This window comes from Ursus arctos, unplaced genomic scaffold, assembly GCF_023065955.2.
Source record: "Ursus arctos isolate Adak ecotype North America unplaced genomic scaffold, UrsArc2.0 scaffold_4, whole genome shotgun sequence".
Lineage (NCBI taxonomy): Eukaryota > Metazoa > Chordata > Mammalia > Carnivora > Ursidae > Ursus > Ursus arctos.
In genome coordinates this window covers 16,966,653-16,984,634 of record NW_026623056.1, presented here as the reverse complement: position 1 = coordinate 16,984,634, position 17,982 = coordinate 16,966,653, and the positions used below count along the sequence as shown (strand labels likewise).

The 17,982-nt window shown below is 49.4% G+C and overlaps 1 long non-coding RNA gene across 1 annotated transcript; it reads right to left on the bottom strand.

Moving 5' to 3' along the window:
* Positions 1–1,704: 1,704 nt before the first annotated feature.
* Positions 1,705–17,404, bottom strand: LOC130542656 (uncharacterized). The gene is made up of 2 exons (XR_008957363.1): positions 17,192–17,404; positions 1,705–3,499 (listed from the first exon to the last, which is right to left on the bottom strand). It is a non-coding gene; the product is annotated as an uncharacterized LOC130542656 (long non-coding RNA).
* Between the last annotated feature and the right edge of the window lie 578 nt (positions 17,405–17,982).

The window sequence follows — 17,982 nt, the reverse complement described above, 5'->3', positions numbered from 1 at the left end:
ACAGAATGGAGTCATGTTGTCACTTTTAGCTCAAAAAGAAGCTGGGAAGCAGATTATCTGGCTTTTACTTTCTATGGCGAGAGAATAACAAGCAAGAAGGTGATTGAGAATAGCTACTGAGTTTGCCACCAACAGAATCTGCCATAGAATTCTCCATCTTAGCCATGTCATGGCATTCAAGGGATAAATCAGAAGCCCCGGTCCGTGCACCTTTATACAGGCTGTTTCCTGGAATTGGGACCCCCATACCATTTCTATACCTCTCATATTTGCCTAACAAAGCCCTCAGTGTATTCTGGAACTATACTTTGAGAAGCAATTTGGCAACATGTATCAAGGGCCATAAAAGTGTTCATAAATTTTGACCCAGTATTTCCACTTCTGAGAATTTACTTGTTCCAAGGAAATAACCCAAGGGGTAGGAGGGGCTACATGCTCCAGAATGTTCACTGCAGCTTTAGAAATAGGAAATAACCTAAAGATCCAACAGTAGAGGAATGAGCAGTTAAATAAGAGTACACTCACGGGATGGCATATTGCACAGCCATTATAAGTGATCTTTATAAATTTCACTTAATAATATAAAAAGGGCTATGATATAACATCATATTAAAAAAAAACATATGGGGGCACCTGGCTGGCTCAGTTGGAAGAGCATGCGACTCTTGATTTTGGGGTCATGAGTTCAAGCCCCACCTTTGGTATAGAGATTACTTTAAAAAATATATAAATAAATAAATAAACTGGAAAAAAAAACCATATAATCAAATCCATTATTCAAACTGCATACTTGTCTTAGCCAGCCCAGGCTGTTCTAACAAAATACCATAGATTGGGTGGCTTAAGCAACTGCAATTTATTTCTCACAGTTCCAGAGACTAGAAGTCCAAGAGGTCAAGTTGCCAGCAGGGTCCATGCCTGGTAAGAGCTCTCTTTGGGTTGCAGATGGCTTGTCTCCTCACTATGTTCTCAAGTGGCCTTTCCTAGGTGTGCACACACAGAGAGAGAAAGTTCTGGTGTCTTTTACCCTTCTTAGAAGGGCACTAATCCCTCCGTGAGGGCCCCAGCCTCATGACCTCATCTAAACTTAATTTTAACTCCCAAAGGCCCCATCTCCAAATAGTATCACATATGGGGTTAGGGCTTCAACATATGAATTTTGTAGAACACAATTCGTCCATAGCAATACTTACCAAATGCCTGCCTTGTGGAAGACTTGAAGGGAATTCACAACAGTTATTAGTCTAGGGTGATGGGATTGTGGTTGGTGTTTTTTTTTCTGTCATTCAAAATTTCTGTAATGGTGTTATATAGTTTGTAACATAATGTGTGTGGTGTAGGGCGGGGGGTCAGCTAAAAAAATGATCCACCTTTCAAGCCTCAGTTCAAATACCACCCCCTCTAGGAAGCCTTCCTTGGTTTCTCCCTAAATACTTTTTCTGAATTTCTTATTTTGCTGGACCATGCACTCTTCTGGAGCAAGGGCCATGAGCAATCCCCCTTTGTTCCTGACTATGATAGACCAAGTGGCATAGGTTGAGAACCCAGACGAGGAACCTGGTGTGATGGAGGTTGTGAAGAGTGGGTGATGTGTGCAGTCAGGAACCAGGCATGGGATCTAAGCAACAAGGGGGCACCAGCAAGTTCAGGCTTGAAAACTAGGGACACAAACTCCTGGGCACTGAATAAGAGCCAGTCTTTCTAGTTATTTTAAATTTATCATCATCATCATCATTATTAGAAATAATACACGTACACATGCTCACTGTAAAAAAATTTAAATATTTCAGATAAAGCCCACCTTGGCTCCTACACAATGCTACTCCCCTCCCCAAGGATTGTCAGCTTGGTACATACCCTTCCAGAATCTTCTTCCTCATGCACATAGTTTCAAAGTCTGTGTTTACATAGAGCCAGATTGTTCTGTGACTTGCTACTCTCTCCTAATGAGACCTTTTCACTTCAGGGTGCAGAGGTCTACTTCATTTGTTTGGACCTCAGAAAACCATCGCTAATGTGGATATTCAGAGATGTAGTTAGCTCTTTCTCTATGCAGCAGCGTGTGGGTCGTTTCTGATTGTCCACACTTCATCCACTGCTGTCCTGGCCCCCGTGCCCGGGCCTCTTTGTGTTGCTGGAGCCTGTCTCAAGGCAGAGATGTGGAATTGCTGTGGCGAAGAGTTGGGACATTTTATCTTTTCACAGGTGCTGCCAGACCATGCTCCACAAACACCACGACCAATTCCTACCAACAGTGACAAAGGAGTTTGTTGCCCTTAAATTGTTGCCAGCAGTAGCTATGGAGAATCTTTGAAAAATTCTGCAGATCTGATGAGTGAAAAATGTTAACTCAGTGTTGTTTGACTTGCATTTCTTGGATGACTAGAGCGGCTGAGCCTGTTAGACATTTAATTGGCCCATCTGTAGTTCCTCTAAGGTGAGCAGTCTGTTCCCGGCGATCACTCATTTTTTCTAGGGTGCTTTATCTTTTCCCTTCTTTGCGGGCATTCATTCTGTACCCTGAATGTTAATCCTTCCAGTTGCATATGTTGCAGATGCCCTCTTCCAGTCTGTCACTTGTCTTTTAACAGTATTTATGGTGTCTTTTGTCATACAGCAGTTTTAGATTTGGACATAATCAATGTTAGCAGTCTTTTCCCTTATGGTCTCTGTGTTTTATGTCTTGCTAAAGAAAGCCTTTCCTACCCCAAGGTTATAAGCGAATTCTCCTATATTTTCTTTTAATAGTTTTATAGCTTTGTTTTTTCACATTTAGCTCTCCAATCCATCTGGAATTAATTTAGTGAATAGTATGAAGCTGGAATCAACTTTCTGCTTTTTCACAAGGATAGCCAATTGTCTCTACAGTATTGAGTGAAGAGCACATCCTTTCCCTACTGCTTTTAAATGCCACTTTACCACACACTGAATTCTTCTTTATACAAGAATCCTTTTTAAACTCTGTTCTGTGACCTTGATCTACGTGTCTTGTCCCATGCCAGCACACCACCATTTTAATTAGTACAGCGTTTTGTTATCTATAGGGCATGTCTCCCTCATTGTCCTTCTTTTTCAAATATTTCTTGGCTATTCCAACACATTTATTCTTCCAGATTAGTTTTAGAATCAGCTTGTTACATTTCACACACACAAATCCTGTTGTGATTTTGATTGGCATTATGTTGCATTTATAGAATCCTTTGGGCAGAAGTGACATCTTCACAGTATCACATGTTCTCACCCAAGGGCTCTCTACTTAGGGCTGCTTTTCGGTCTCAGGTCTGATTCTCAGAGCAACTCAGAACTCAGCTGCTGCCTAGCCCTGTGATCTGGGGCGGGGCTCAGGCTCTGAGTCCTGGCTCCGACATCTCTGAAGTAGGGATACTGCTTCCTGCCCGGAGCTGACGGAGGATTGACAGAGAGCAAGTGTGTGAAAACACTGGACCGTGAGCACCTTATTTAAGTCGACGACTCAGGACAGTGAGTTCTTTGAACGGTCCTAAGAGGAAGAGGAGAACAGAATGTTTTCATGTCAGTAGATTAGGGGGGTGCAGGATAGAAGGTTGGCATGAAGAGAGAGCCAAAGAACCAAAATGTCGATCACCGTGTTAGGTCTTTACACATATTACCTCATTTGTCCTCAAAACAAGCCCGTGAGGTAGGTACTATCATCTTTTTATAGCGGAGAAAGCTGAGACTCAGACAGGGACCTGTCTGGACTCAGAGGCAAGACTCCACTAAGCAGCAGCCCGCACCCTCTGTCCTGCCCAGCTGCCTGGTCATCAAGCCAGAGAGGCTGGAGGTCTGCTACTGTCCTGTCCGAAATCTCACGAGCAGGGGCTAGACTCAGCCCCAAGATACACACGTGTGCCTTCAGCACAGTGTCTGGCACATATTAGGAGCTTGCCGAATTAGATCGGGACGATGTCCAAATGGCATCATGTGAATGCTACAGATAGTACAGGAACTGCTAGACAAGGTCAGAGGAAGAAAAGGCGTCTGTGGGCCGGGGAAATCAGAGAATGCTACCAGGCAGAGGTGAAATTGGAACTTGGCCCTGAGAGAGGTAGAAGATTGAGACAAACTTAAAAGAACAGAGCATTTCAGAATCAAAGTTAGGATGGCCAATCAGGTGAAACCATCTGGCTGGACGAGCAGGGTATGAACAGAGAATGGCATGTGTCGATGGCTAAAGGCTTGGCTAGGCTGGGGGGTGTCTCCAGGCCGGAGCCAGGTTGGGAGGCCAGAAGGTCATGGACCTGGTATCGTCTAGACCCATCTAGTTCCGCACAGTGTCCTAAGGTTAAGATTCACTTTCCACATGCAGCCCTCGCCACCAGTTGCCATGGCACCAAAACACAGCAGTGGCCGCCTGGGAAGTCAGCTGGGAGGGGCAGGAAGGGGCTGCTTTCCTCACGTACTCTGCCTGCCCCACACTGCATCCTGACCCTCTCCCTTCACTCTGACTCTGTCGCCGCCCTCCAGACACCATTGTGCATACATGCGGGCACCTGGGCATGACCTGTGTTCCCTTGGGTGAGTGCCTCAGCCTCTCTGAACTCAGGGTACATAGTTTCCAGGTATGCACAACTTCTCCCAGTCCTGGGGTGGTCCATTTTGCTCCCAGCGGAAACAGGAACAGCCTCACGGCATAGCCACCATTAACACCTTCACACACCGAGGAAAAGAGAAAAGGAACAGCCTAGCACGTGCCAGGTGCTTTCTCTAGACGTTGCCAGGTTGAGTTTTAGGGGTTTAAAAAAACCAAAGCACTTTAGTTCAGGTCCTCTAAGAAGCCAGGCCCTGAGGAGGGATTAGATACGTGCAAGAGGGGCGCCTGGGTGGCACAGCGGTTAAGCGTCTGCCTTCGGCTCAGGGCGTGATCCTGGCGTTATGGGATCGAGCCCCACATCAGGCTCTTCCGCTATGAGCCTGCTTCTTCCTCTCCCACTCCCCCTGCTTGTGTTCCCTCTCTCGCTGGCTGTCTCTATCTCTGTCGAATAAATAAATAAAATCTTTAAAAAAAAAAAAGATACATGCAAGAGATTTATTTGTGGAAATATCTGTAAAAGAAAAAGAGAAGCGAGCCAGAGAAGCAAGGAACCATCAAACCGTGACGTGGGTCTGACTTCTGTGAGGGAGAGAGGGAAGGACGGATGGTCAGATGGACAGAGGCTCAGGCTGCCGCATGGTTCTAAGGAGGATTCGGCCAAGCCAAGAGAAGTCCTTGAGCTAAAGCCATCCCCGGAGGAGGCCTGCATCTCTGGGGAATGGGACCATCGTTAGTGTCCCTGCCGTGCTCGGCGTTCAGCGGGGAGCAGCCCACGGGAAGCGTGGCTCCGCACCGGTGCACAACACCTGGGCCCTGGTCAGTTAAACTCCCCAGAGCAGAAGATCTGAGCGGTGCGCTTTCATGGCCGCCCCCCAAAGCAATGTGGCACCACCACCTTCTAGATTCTGACGTGATTCAAGCCCAGGAGAGGCTGGGTGTCAAGGCAGAAAGATGAGGAGCTTGGGCAGCCCTCCCCGTGGGGCTCCTCCGCTTCCTAACTACGTGACCACAGTCAGGTGTTTCACTCCTCTGACTTTCAACTTTCCTACAAAGTAGGCTAACAAAACCTTTTTCTGTGGGTTGCTAAGAAGATAACCTAGGGCCTGAAACCCTCTCTCCCCAGCTCTACAGGGGGAAAACTAGATGCAACTAATTGAATGAGAGCCTAGGTCAGAGGCCCAGAGGGGGAAGCTCCTTCCTTTTTCCTAAGGGAGGGTCAAGAGGCTGAAAGACTGAGAAACAAAGATAGAAAGGAAAGCCTCCCTGAGGCTCACACAAGGTAGACGTAGAGGTGGTACCGTCACTGGAGGGGAAGATTGTTCTTCACCATCTGGATACTAAGTGCTTCAGGATCTCATAAAAATGTATAGGTTCTAGCCCTGCATCGGGGTCCCTGCTGGAGGTGGAGCCTGCTTAAGATTCTCTCCCTCTCCCTCTGCCCCTCCCCCTGCTCACAACGCTCTCTTTCTCAAAAAAAAAAAAAAATATATATATATATATGTATATATATGTGTGTGTTCTACAATATCTCAAATTTTCATCTCAAAATAAAAAGTTTATTCACAAGATGTATCAGTTAAGAATGCCTTCAGCTGCAAATATCAAAAGATCCATCTTGTGTCTTTTTTTCCCAACTAATTGTGTCTTAAGCAAGCAAGTCATTTAATTCCCTCACATAACAAGAAGTTGGAAGGTAAGGAATCTGGGGTTTGTTTAGTTCCTCCATAATGCCACAGTGCTGAATCCATGTCTCTGTGCTTCTCGTGACCCTGTGTCTCATGGTCACAATATGGATGCCACAGCTCCAAACATCACACCCTCACAAAATAGTGTCCCAAACAGGAGGAAAGTATACAAGGAGCCATTTACCTCTCATTTCTTCTTTTTAGGGAGAAAAACCTTTCCCAGAAGCCTTCTAAAGACTAGTCCTTCATGTCTCATTGGTCAGAACTAGACCACTCCTCAATCAATCACTGAAAGCTATCTCTGGGCACATGTCTGCCTGAACAAGATCAGGGTCTTTAAGCAACGAAGACTGCAAGGAATAGCTCTTGAGTAGGCAACAGAATATCTTCCATAGGAAGAATTTCTGGAAACAGAATGAACGTTTCTATCCTTCTGAGCATAGCTAAGGGGTTGCACAATTACATAAACACATATAGTGTAATGGGAACAACGATAAATAATGTCCATGACACAGGAGTCAGGCTAAGAAAGGAATCCATTCAATTAATGAAGGGCGGGGGTTCAGGGGTGACTAGAATAGTGGACACAGTCCATTACAGTGGAGCTGACAGACTTTGTCCTGGGGGTGGGAACAGGTCAGAGAAACCCTCACAGAATCTAGTTCGAACAGAGCACTGCCAGATGAGTAGGAGTTCACTAGGCAAACGGAGTTGGAGATGAGCAGACTCAGCCCATGAAAAGCTACGTTTGTGCAGGTGAACAAATGGTTGTATTCTTAAAGGTTAAAGTTCAAGAACGGGCAGTGTGTAAGATGAGGCCAGATCATGCAGTGGCCGGGAATGTGGATAACGAGGAGCCACTGAAGTTTTACACAGGAGACTGACTTAAATAAATATCCACTTTTTTAAAAAAAGATTTTATTTATTTGAAAGAGAGATAGCAAGAGAGAGCACGAACAGGGAGCGGGGAGAAGGAGAAGCAGACTCCCCGCTGAGCAAGGAGCCCGATGGGGGACTCTATCCCAGGACCCTGGGATCATGACCTGAGCCAAAGACAGACGCTTCACCGACTGAGCCCCCCAGGCATTCCAAAATATTCACTTTTAAGTGATCACATGACAACATGAAGGGATCTCGAAAACCTTTTGCTAAGCAAAGAATACAAACTATATAATTTCATTGACACGAAGTTCTATAGAATAGTCAAAACTATCTAAAAGCAGTCAGTGGAGTGATGGCCCGTGGGAGAGGCGTTGGCTGAAATGGATCACAAGAAACCTTAAGGGATGATGGAATTTTTCTGTATCTTTATCAGAGTACTGGTTATACAGATGTCACCTATTTCTTAAAATTTGTCAACTTGGGGGTGCCTGGGTGGCACAGCGGTTAAGCCTCTGCCTTCGGCTCAGGGCGTGATCCCGGCGTTGTGGGATCGAGCCCCACTTCAGGCTCTTCTGCTAGGAGCCTGCTTCTTCCTCTCCCACTCCCCCTGCTTGTGTTCCCTCTCTCGCTGGCTGTCTCTGTCTCTGTCGAATAAATAAATAAAATCTTTTAAAAAAAATTTGTCAACTTGTACACTGAAAATATGTGCATTTTATTGTATGTAAATTATACCTCAACTTTAAAAAAAAGTATTGGTAAAAAGTATCCTGGTGGGTGAGTTCTAGGAGAATCTGGGGGTGGGGAACTAGTGAGAAGGCTGTGGGCACAGTCCAGGAGGAAGATCCCAGGGCCTTCACTGAGGTGGAGAGCAGGAGCAGAGGAGGGGCAGGGCTGAGACTGTTGGAGGCAACGGATTTAAGAGGGAAAGAGAAGGTTTCCCATCTCATTATTCTGGCTTCTGACTTGGAAGAATAGCATCAGTCACTGAGACAAAGACGCCAAAAAAACATGAAGGTGGGGAGTAAGGAGGAGTGAGCTCAGACATGGAAACACCGAGTTTGTGATGGTCTCCGTTTTCTTCAGGCCACTGACCCTGTGGATCTAGATCTCAGGGAAGAGGAGGAGCCAGAGACAGTCTGGTCCTCAGGCACACGGAACAGGGGTCATCCAAAAGGACCCAACTGCGTGGGAAGAGGTGGGGAGAGACAGGAGGGAGAGAGCCCTGGGAGTACCAACATGTAACTGCTAGTCAGAAGGGAAGATTCTAGTTCAGGAAACTATGAAGGAAAGGCAAAACACGAGAGAAGGGCTGAGGTGGCAGGTGTCATCACAGAGGCCAGAGGGAGGAAGGAGGTCAAGGAGGGGAGAGTGGTTAGTTGTGTTAGATGCTTCCAAAATGTCAGTCTCAGAGAGACATGTGGATAGATCCGAGACCCACACACGTGGATGAAAAGAGGCTGCACTCAAACTCCCATCTCCTGGGAAGATGGCCGCTGGAACCAGGGCTCTTTCTATAGCCTTTGAATCACTGGGCTCCAAAAACACATGGACAATGCAGGAGAATGGGGCGCCTGGCTGGCTCTGTCAGTGGAGCGCGACTCTTGATCCCAGGGTTGTGGGTGTGAGCCGCGCATTGGGTGGGGAGATTACTTAAAAATAAAATTAAAGAAAGAAAGAAAATGCAGGGGAGTCTACAATGGCTGGTGGGGGGGTTGTCTTTGGTTTTCGCAGTCAGCCAGCACCACTCATCGAGCTTCCAGGTGGAAATAAACCGTGGCTCACTTGAGCACTGGAGGACTACGGAGCGGTTTAAAATAACGCGGTGGACCTGTATGGACTTCGGAAAGACGCCATGTTGCTGACTACATGCTTCGTTAAAGGAAATTATACACCTGGGAGGGTATACATCAAAATGTCAACAAGGTTAACTCTGAATGGTGGGATTATGTGTGATTTTTGAAAACTATTTTTAAATATTCGCTAATCTGTATTTTCCATGTTTTCCGGACATAAAAAAATTTAATGTAGGAGCTCCTGGTGGCTCAGTCAGTTAAGCGTCTGCCTTTGGCTCAGGTCATGATCTCAGGGTCCTGGGATGGAGCCCCATGTCGTTGTTGTCATCGTCAGGCTCCCTGCTCAGCGGAGCATCTGTCTGCTTCTCCCTCTGTCCCTCTCCCCCTGCTCATGTTCCCTCTTTCTCTCTCTCTAATAAATAAATAAATAAAATCTTTTTTAAAAATTAAATCTAGTGTGTAGAGGATGCTTAGCTGGATCCTGGGAGAGAATAGCCCTGTCTTGGGGGTGGGGGGGGGAGTTCAAGAAGGGATCCTGGAGGGGCGCCTGGGTAGCGCAGTCGTTAAGCGGCTGCCTTCGGCTCAGGGCGTGATCCTGGCGTTCCAGGATCGAGTCCCACATCAGGCTCCTCCGCTGGGAGCCTGCTTCTTCCTCTCCCACTCCCCTGCTGTGTTCCCTGTCTCGCTGGCTGTCTGTCACATAAATAAATACAATCTTTAAAAAAAAAAAAAAAAAGAAGGGATTGTGGAGGTCCCGTTGTCACAGCCATTACAAGAGGGAAGGGATGAGGTCCCGAGCCTCCTCTCAGGGATGCAGGAGTCAGCCAGGCTGGGTGGAGAAAGTCTTCACTGAGGAGGCAAGTTTGAAGACAAGGGCAGACGACTGGGAGCACTGGACCCCTGGGGAGACACGGGAAAGGGGCCTGGGCAGGGCCATCCTGACAAGATTCATCCAGATGGTGGGGAGCCAGGAAGACCATGGGCCCTCATGGAGTACAGAGGCTCTGCCCCAGACAAAAACAGAAGTTCTAGAAGGAATGAGGCAGTCTGAGAATGAACAAACGGGTCCTTGCACACAGAGAGCCCTCCATGGTAACCAAACACTCCTGGTAAGTGTCCACACCCAAACTCGGCACCAGTGACCGCATCCAGGTGCCAGTCCCCGCCCCCTGTGCTTACCCCGGTACGTGTCCTGGGGAGCAGGTGCCAACTAGGTGTGACACACACAACTAACACTGCCAAGGATGGAAGGACACATGAGAAAGGTGACTGCCACCCAAGAGAAAGGGAAGAAAAGCAGGAACTCAGACAAGATCCAGAAATCGGCCCCTTCTACATGCTTTTCACACCAAGTTTTGGGAACCAAGATGAAAAGCATAAATGCTGAGCGGAGGAACCAGAGGCACTCTCTAAGGAGAATTGGACATTTCCACATAAGGCAACAAAATTAGGAGAAGAGAACGAAACTCTCCTGATGCATAAAACAGCTAAAAGAGGCCCGGAGATGACTTGCTCGTTATGCAGAAAGCTTCCCAGAGAACGAAAATGAAAATGGCCGTGCCAAAGACAGTGGAAATCAGGCCAGGTTAGGAAGGAGGGGTCCGTACAGAGAAATAACAAAAGGCTGTGGAGATAAAATCAGAAGAGTCGTTAGGGGAAAGAAATGAGATACAACTTGCACAAGGCGGCAAAAGAATGAGAAAAACATCTTCTAACAGGCCAACGAAAGGGGATGAGGAGATTGCTGGCTCCTTTTGAGTGGGGAGAGAAAGCTATAAGCAATGACACTAAAAAAGCAGAGGCTTTTATTTTTTTCTTGGCCTAAAAAGGTCAGCTGTGATCCGAAAACTGAAAGAGGCACCGCATGGGATCACGAGAAGGCAGGAAGCCAAGAGGGAACGAGCTCGTGTGTTCACATCCACAGGCCCTGATGGCTTACATGCTTAGGTACTTAAGGAATTGGCCCAAGGTGGAGTCAGATCCCCAGCTCTCACTCTGAGGGGATTTATGGAGAACGGGTGAGGAGCCTGGAGACAGAGGGAGACCCTGTCCTTGCCTCTTTTTAAACCTGGGGGAAAGCAGATGCCTCGGCAAGTGCTGGGTCCATCAGCCGAGCTGCTATAATAGAAAACTACTGGGACACGTCGTCAAAAAATCAATCTGCAAACACTAGGTCATAAGGAATTAGGTAATAACCAGTACTGCTTTCCAAAGAACACATTCTGTCAGAGTAATCCAATTTCCTTCCAGGACAGAATGATGGGCCTGGTAAATCAGGAACGGCAAGAGACGCATAATCTTCCTTAACTTAAAGCGCACGGCATTTAATTTCATCTTCTATGAGAAGCCTCAAAAGAAAAACTGGGGAAATGGGGTCTATAGTTGGGCCTTTCTGGGGTTGGACAAATGAAGAGGGGTTGAAGGGTTAACCCAAATAGCAGTTCTTTATGTTCTATGTAGTGTAGATGGATTACACCGGGCAGCGGTAGGGGTGGGCGACAGCAGGCGACAGAAGGATTAGGGGAGGTGAGGGGTGGCGATAAGGGGTGGTGATGATGGTGGAGATGTTCCTGGAGGTGGAGGTCGTGATGGTGATGGTGGCGGTGGTCACGGCAGCAGCAGCCAAACCTAGACAGGACGCGGTCAGTCTGGGTTTCACGGCCATGCTTTTGGACATCCCTGATGGACACCCACACTAGCCTGTTCTTTCCACATCTTTGCTGAAAGAAATTGGCACGAGACTCTAGGACATTCTGGGTTCAGCCCCATTCTGACCGCCTCACCATTATCCTGTTAGTCCTGGGGCAATGAGCCCCCTCTGCCCAAATTGGATGGGTGGTGGCTATGGACCCCCAGAGGCCTGTGCGAGGGGAGGATTTCCTCCAGCCCAAAGGGGTGGGCACAGCCTGAGAGCCCCCTCTCCCCAGCCAAGGAGAGGAAAGACTCCCAGGGCCAAACGGGGGCAGGCTGTCTGTGCCCAAGTTCCCCCGTTAGCTGAAGGCCCGGGGAGCCCCCCCACCCGGGAAGCTGTGCAAGCGAGGGGATCTGGGCAGGACTTTTGCGGGTTCTGACTTTCACACCTTTTTCCAATCTGAGTTCTATTATTGCAAAGACTAAGGGTTGGGAACCGTGGACTAAAGACCTCCCTCCACTTTGGTTTCTGCCAGGATGTGGCTGTTTTGTTGAGTGGAAATAAAATTAAAACACCCCCAGGTCTGTGGGCCAGCGTGCCTCCGGAGCCCAGGAGGCCGCAGAGGGGTGGGTTGTTGGAGTCCGCCGTGGGCTTCGTGGAGTATGTGATGTAAGAGGGGGTCGCCAGCATGGGCTGGACTCCCTGAAAACATTCGTGAGGCTGCACGCTCAGCTGCAGATTGAACACATTATTGCCTACCCCCTTGCTGTCTGCATGGCCCCAACTGGCCGTGTGACCTTGGGGAAGCCCTTGAACCAGTCTGGCCTCATGCTCTCTTGTACCCTAGAGAGCTGGATGAGATAATCCCCAAGGCCCTTCAGCTATAGGTCCAGTCCCCTAAACGTACTTCGCACCTCAGCTCTGTCCACAAGCCTACCCCACCCAGCCCCCTCAAGGCCCAGCTCAAAGCCACTGCCACTTCTTTTTTTTTTTTAACGTAAGCTCTCCTCTCAATGTGCGGCTTGAACTCACGACCCCGAGATCAAGAGGCACGTTGCTCTACTGAACCCGCCAGGTACCCCTCAAAGCCACCTCTGTCACAAAGCCCACCTGTACCTCGCAGGCACAAGTGACCTCTTCCTCTGTTAGACCGCTAGGCTTTGCCTACCCTCTGCCTTGAGCCACCAGCCAGGAGGGTGTGAGGCTCAGTGCCTTCACCAGCTCGTCTGGACCTCATAGGCTTAAACCTCACTCATCTCCCATCCCTCTCAGGAACCGGCATGGGTCTGACACAACGGATATTGTACAACTGAAGAGGGACTCTTCCACCTGAAGAAGCTGAGACCCTGAGTGACCCTATAACTGAGACCAGAACCCAGATTTCTGGGCCCCAGCACATTGGCAGAATGATGCGAGGGCTGAAAGGCCCACTGCCACAGAGCTCGTGCCACTATGATTCTTGCACGGAGCCTCCCAAACTTGCATGGGACCAGCCCTCTGCTAGGGAAAGGTTAATCTCACAGACCCCATCTGGGAGCCCCTGGTGGCTCCCAGGCCCATGTGGGTGCAAGAGCTTAAGGAACTGAAATCCTTGTCCATGAAAACATTTAACTTCAGAGTCCTGTCCTTATAACTGCTAAGATATTTTAACACCAGTGGAATCCAAATTTTAAAAGTATTCAGAGAACTTCGGCATTCTGAGGCTAGATATCCTCATTCGCGACACGCCATCCTAGCTAACAAACTAATGCACAGGAAGGTGTGGATCATTGCTGTGCCCTCTTCACTGTGTTGCTAGGTCCCAGGGCACTTTGCATTTTTACATGTACCCTTGGAGAGGACAAGGGTAACTTATCCTGTGGCCCAGTAAGGTGAAATGGTAATGTCTGGGTAACCCGGGATGGTGGGAAGCTCTTAGAACCCTTCAAGAGCTCTGTCCAGGACACCAATTTCTGCTTTATGCAGGTTGGTCATGTATATGGGGCGGTGGGGGGGCAGGGTTAAGAAGGGGAAATGGGAAGGGGAAAGTTTCCAGGTTCTAGTTACAGGAAAAGAATGGCACCCCCAGATTCCCCTTCCAAACTGCCACTCTGCGTCCCAGTCAGCCTGGCTGATGAGGGAGGGCTTTCCCCAGCACTGCGCACCACTCCCTGCCCAAGTACCCTCTCTGACCCTCCATCTTTCCATCTATGATGAGAGATTCCGAGTAGACGGTTTCAGAGATCCTTCCAGCCCTGACCAGTCTGCGGCTGTGTGAGTTCTCCTCTCCTTACGTTGTAAAAGGCCCTGGGATGATATGGAATGGGCAGGGCTTTTGATTCATCTGAGTGTAAATTCTAGCTCAAATTCTTCTTAGCTGTGTGATCTCAGCCAAGATATTCAGCTTTTCCAAACTTCACTTTCTCATCTTCAAATTAAGGATAACACTTATTATTACACAGGCTTGCTGTAAGCATCAGAGACAAAAACATAGTGTGCCTGGTCTGCTCTCAGTTCATGGTGGTAACTATTATGTTAGCTAAGGAAGGCCGTAAGAAGTCATGCACGTGGTGGTTGGAAGCATGGACTCCGAAGCCCTGTGGCTTGAGTTTGAATTCCCGCTTAGCCACTTTTTAGCTGTGTGACCTTGGGTAAGCAACTTCACCCTATGCCTCTGTGCCCTCATCTATAAAATGGAGATAATAATTTTACCTATCTTATAGAATTGTTGCAAGGATAAAATTATTCAATAAATTGAAATGTTTAGAGCAATGTCTTATTATATAATAAGCACTCAAAAACTATCAGCTATGGTATTATGAACAGGCTGCGGACAGAAGCATATATGGGTCAGGAGAAGATACTCTCACCCGCACCTTTGCTAAGCGGAGTCTGGAGTCCCATTCTCTTCCCATCATTCACCTTCCCAGCCTATGGCTCTCCCAGTTTTCATGTAGCACCCAGAGCCTGGTGACCCTCCTCTTCCCTGTGCCCTCCCTGGAGCCTGCCCTCCTCTGCGCCAGGCAGCCTGTTAGTTTGTTCCTGTAACCCCCAGACAACCAGGCTTCACAGCGGGTATCTGCCTGCTGGCCAGGAGCCCTCAGGTAGCCAGCCCGCGGAGCTCTGACCGCCTAACCCACCCGGAGCATAGGAATGCGCCCCGAGAATGGAACTCTGCTGCCTCTCTTGCATTCATTGGCATTAAGTCCTTCCTTAGAGTTGCCCTAAATCTGCCACGCATTCCCGAGCCCTTCTTCAGGTCTTCACAAATGATGCTTTCTTCAGCTAATGGGCCTTTGGCTGAGCTGTACAGACGCAGGAAAATCAAAATGAAAACAAAAGTGCAAAACTCTTTTTGTCTCACTGGATTGGCAAATACGTATATACTGTATGATACCCGGTGGCAGGGATGTGAAAGAATGAGCACACTCATATTTTGATGGAGAGAGTGTAAACTGACATAGCCTCTTTGGAGGGACGTTCAGTATTAACCATAAGAATTTAAAATGAAGGGCGCCTGGGGGGCTCAGTCGGTTGAGCATTTGCCTTCAGCTCGTGTCATGATCCCAGGGTCCTGGCTTCGAGCCCCACATTGGGCTCCCTGCTTGGCGGGGGGAGGGTCTGCGTCTCCCTCTGCCTCTGTGTGCTCACTTGCTCTCTCTCAAATAAATAAATAAATCTTAAAAAAAAAAAAAGAATTTAAAATGAGCATATTCTTGACCCAAAGATACCACTTCTAGGAATTTATCCTCTAGAAATACCCTTGGTTGCACAAAGATATTCTGACGAGGATGGATGTGCATGGAAGCACTGTTTGTGACTGCAAAACTCTGGAGACAATACAAATGTCCAGAGGGAGGGGAATAGATAAAGGAGTACTATACAACTTTTAAATATTAAAGATATATATATAAATATATAGATATATATAGATATAGATATATGGGCATGGAAATATAAAGAGAAAAAATAGCATGTTGCAGAACAACATATATGGTTTGATCTCATTTAGGGAAAGAAAAAAAAAAAAAAAGCCCACCCTTTCCCCCTCCTCTCAGCTGGGTGGAGCCTTCCTGCTAAGTTCAGGCTGGCTCAGGACAGGCCGCACTGGGTCAAAAGCCCAGCCTCTTCCTTCCAGCCAAATGGGTCAGTGCCCCAGGATGGCCACACCTGGGGAAGGAAGCACTGCTGAGGCCCCAGGGTCAGGTCTCTTGCCCAGTGGAGCACAATGGAAGCAGCCTCCATTCTGAGGCAGACAGACCTGGGTTCAAATCATGCCTTCATCAGCTACCAGCTGAGTGACTTTGGGCAAGGTTCCTCACCACTCTGAGCCTATATTTCCCCATCTGTAAAATGGGATGATAACACCTGCCGCACTGTGTGACGGGAATTAAAAGAGACAATGTATAGAAGGGTGCGAGACCATCTCAGGAAATGCCGGCCCTCTCCCATCCCCACAAATCTTTCCTTTATGTTGCTTTCAAATTCCTGTAATCCAGCCTCAGTTGCAACCCTGCCCGTCAGCCCTTCCTTCATCCCTACCCTACTCCTCACTGGGTGTCTATTGTGGACTCTTCCCAGGCCCACTCACTCCTCACTCAGTGACAACACTGAGGCCTCCTCCAACACTGAGTTGAGTAAGGTTAATGAAGAGTGCCCCCCCCCAGGCCAAAATATCCTCTCCTTCCCCCACCCCAGCGTGTCTCCTGCTCCTTCCTACCTGTGACCTAGCTCTCACCCCTCAGCCTTGTTCAGGACACGACCCCATCAGTCATCTCCCCTTCCACTCAGCATCTTTAACTCCCTGCCACCCCAACCTTATGATTAAGCTCACGTGGGTGCCACCATTAAACACCCACTTCTCTACCCTACTCCCCACCCCATCTCTTATCACCAAGCCACCTCCTTCTGATCCTCCTGACATCTGTCTGGGGACCTCTGCTCAGCCTCCGTCCTCCGCCCCCCTCACGTTGACCCCTGGGCAACAGTGGAAACAGTTAGGCTCGGCCCCTTGGAAACGTGCTCCTGGCTTCTGCAACACCGACGCTCTGCAAAGGCCAGGAGTCTTCCTTCTGACACACACCTCCTCCTCATCCCTGCTGCAATCCATCTCCCCTCTAGCCTCCGAGAGCAACCTGACGGCCTGACTTTCACCTCTTTGCTGAATGAGCTTGGGAAAAAACGCGACCCGTGTTCCTTGTTTTTCTGAGGAGAAAACTTAAGTCCCCAACCAACTTCCCCAAAGCCACACAACGGGTGAGCGGTAAAGCCGAACAGTCTTTAATCTTGGAATCAAGTGCTTCCGGAAGTTTCCGGCTCTCCGGAACTTCTTCCCTTCTTTTCTACACCCTTTCTCCGCCCTAGAAAAGCCTTGCCAGGTGCATATTAGCATAAAAACGTCCCTAATTAATCTCCGTTTCCGCCCGAGTGGGTCAACCCCGCCGCCGCCTGGGTCCCGGCGTCTGGCCCCAGCACCCCTTCCCAGCCTTCCCGGAGCCCAGGAGTCTCCAAGCACTTGCCCCGGGACCCGGCTGGCAGCGGGCGCTGAGGCCCGGCCCCTGCCCCACCCCGGCCTACCCGGCCCGGGACTCCCACCTCCAGCCCCTCGCCCCCGGCTGCCGGGAGCACGCGGCGCGCACCGCCCGAGCGTGGGAGGGGTAGGATTGACCTTGGCAAGGGGCAGCGAAGCCCTCAAAGGCCCCGGCCCCTCGCGGCCGCTCCGGCGCCGGGGCTCCAGTTTCTGCTGCCACCATCTCGGTTTCTCGTCCAGCAGGGGCCCGGGGGAGGGGTGCTGGGAGGAGCCAGGCCAGACCCCCGGCAGCAGCGCTCGGCTGGGCTGCCGGAGACGAGATCTGATGAGAATGTCTTCCTGCAAATTAAGCCTTCTCGGGACTCTCCATCCGGTGCCGGCAGCAAGCCCAGCGCGCGGGGAGCCAGTCCTGGGGGCGGCGGAGGGGCCGGCGCGGGCTCGACGACGGCCAGGGCTCGGCAGCCCACCCTCGGTCCCCGCCTCCTCCCGCCTGCACTCGGGGTAGGAGGGTGGAGCCCCCTACCCCAGCTCCCAGAAAGTGGGGCAGCTGTGCCTCTCTCCTCTGCCCTGCTCGGGCCACCGAAGGTGTTCGAGCACCCTGTCCCTCTTCTACCCGTTACCCGTGGGGAGAAACCCTCCTGGGTTCTAGAGGAGAGACCCCTGGGTTCCAGTCCCGGTTCTGCCCGCAGGTAGCCGTGGTACTTGAACAATTGCTTCTCCGTTTCCCCAGGTGTAGTACCCTTTGCGTTTTTTCTCGTGAGGACTCATGATTCGCAAGCGAAGCAGCCGCCGCAGTCCCAGTAGAGTGAGCCTAGGGTCCTTACCCAGCTTCAACCCCTGAACCCTGGGACCTCCTCCCACCTCCATTGTTCGCAAATGTTAGCTCTCCGCCTTTTTCTGCAAAAGGGAGTCTGCAAGGGGTCACTTAT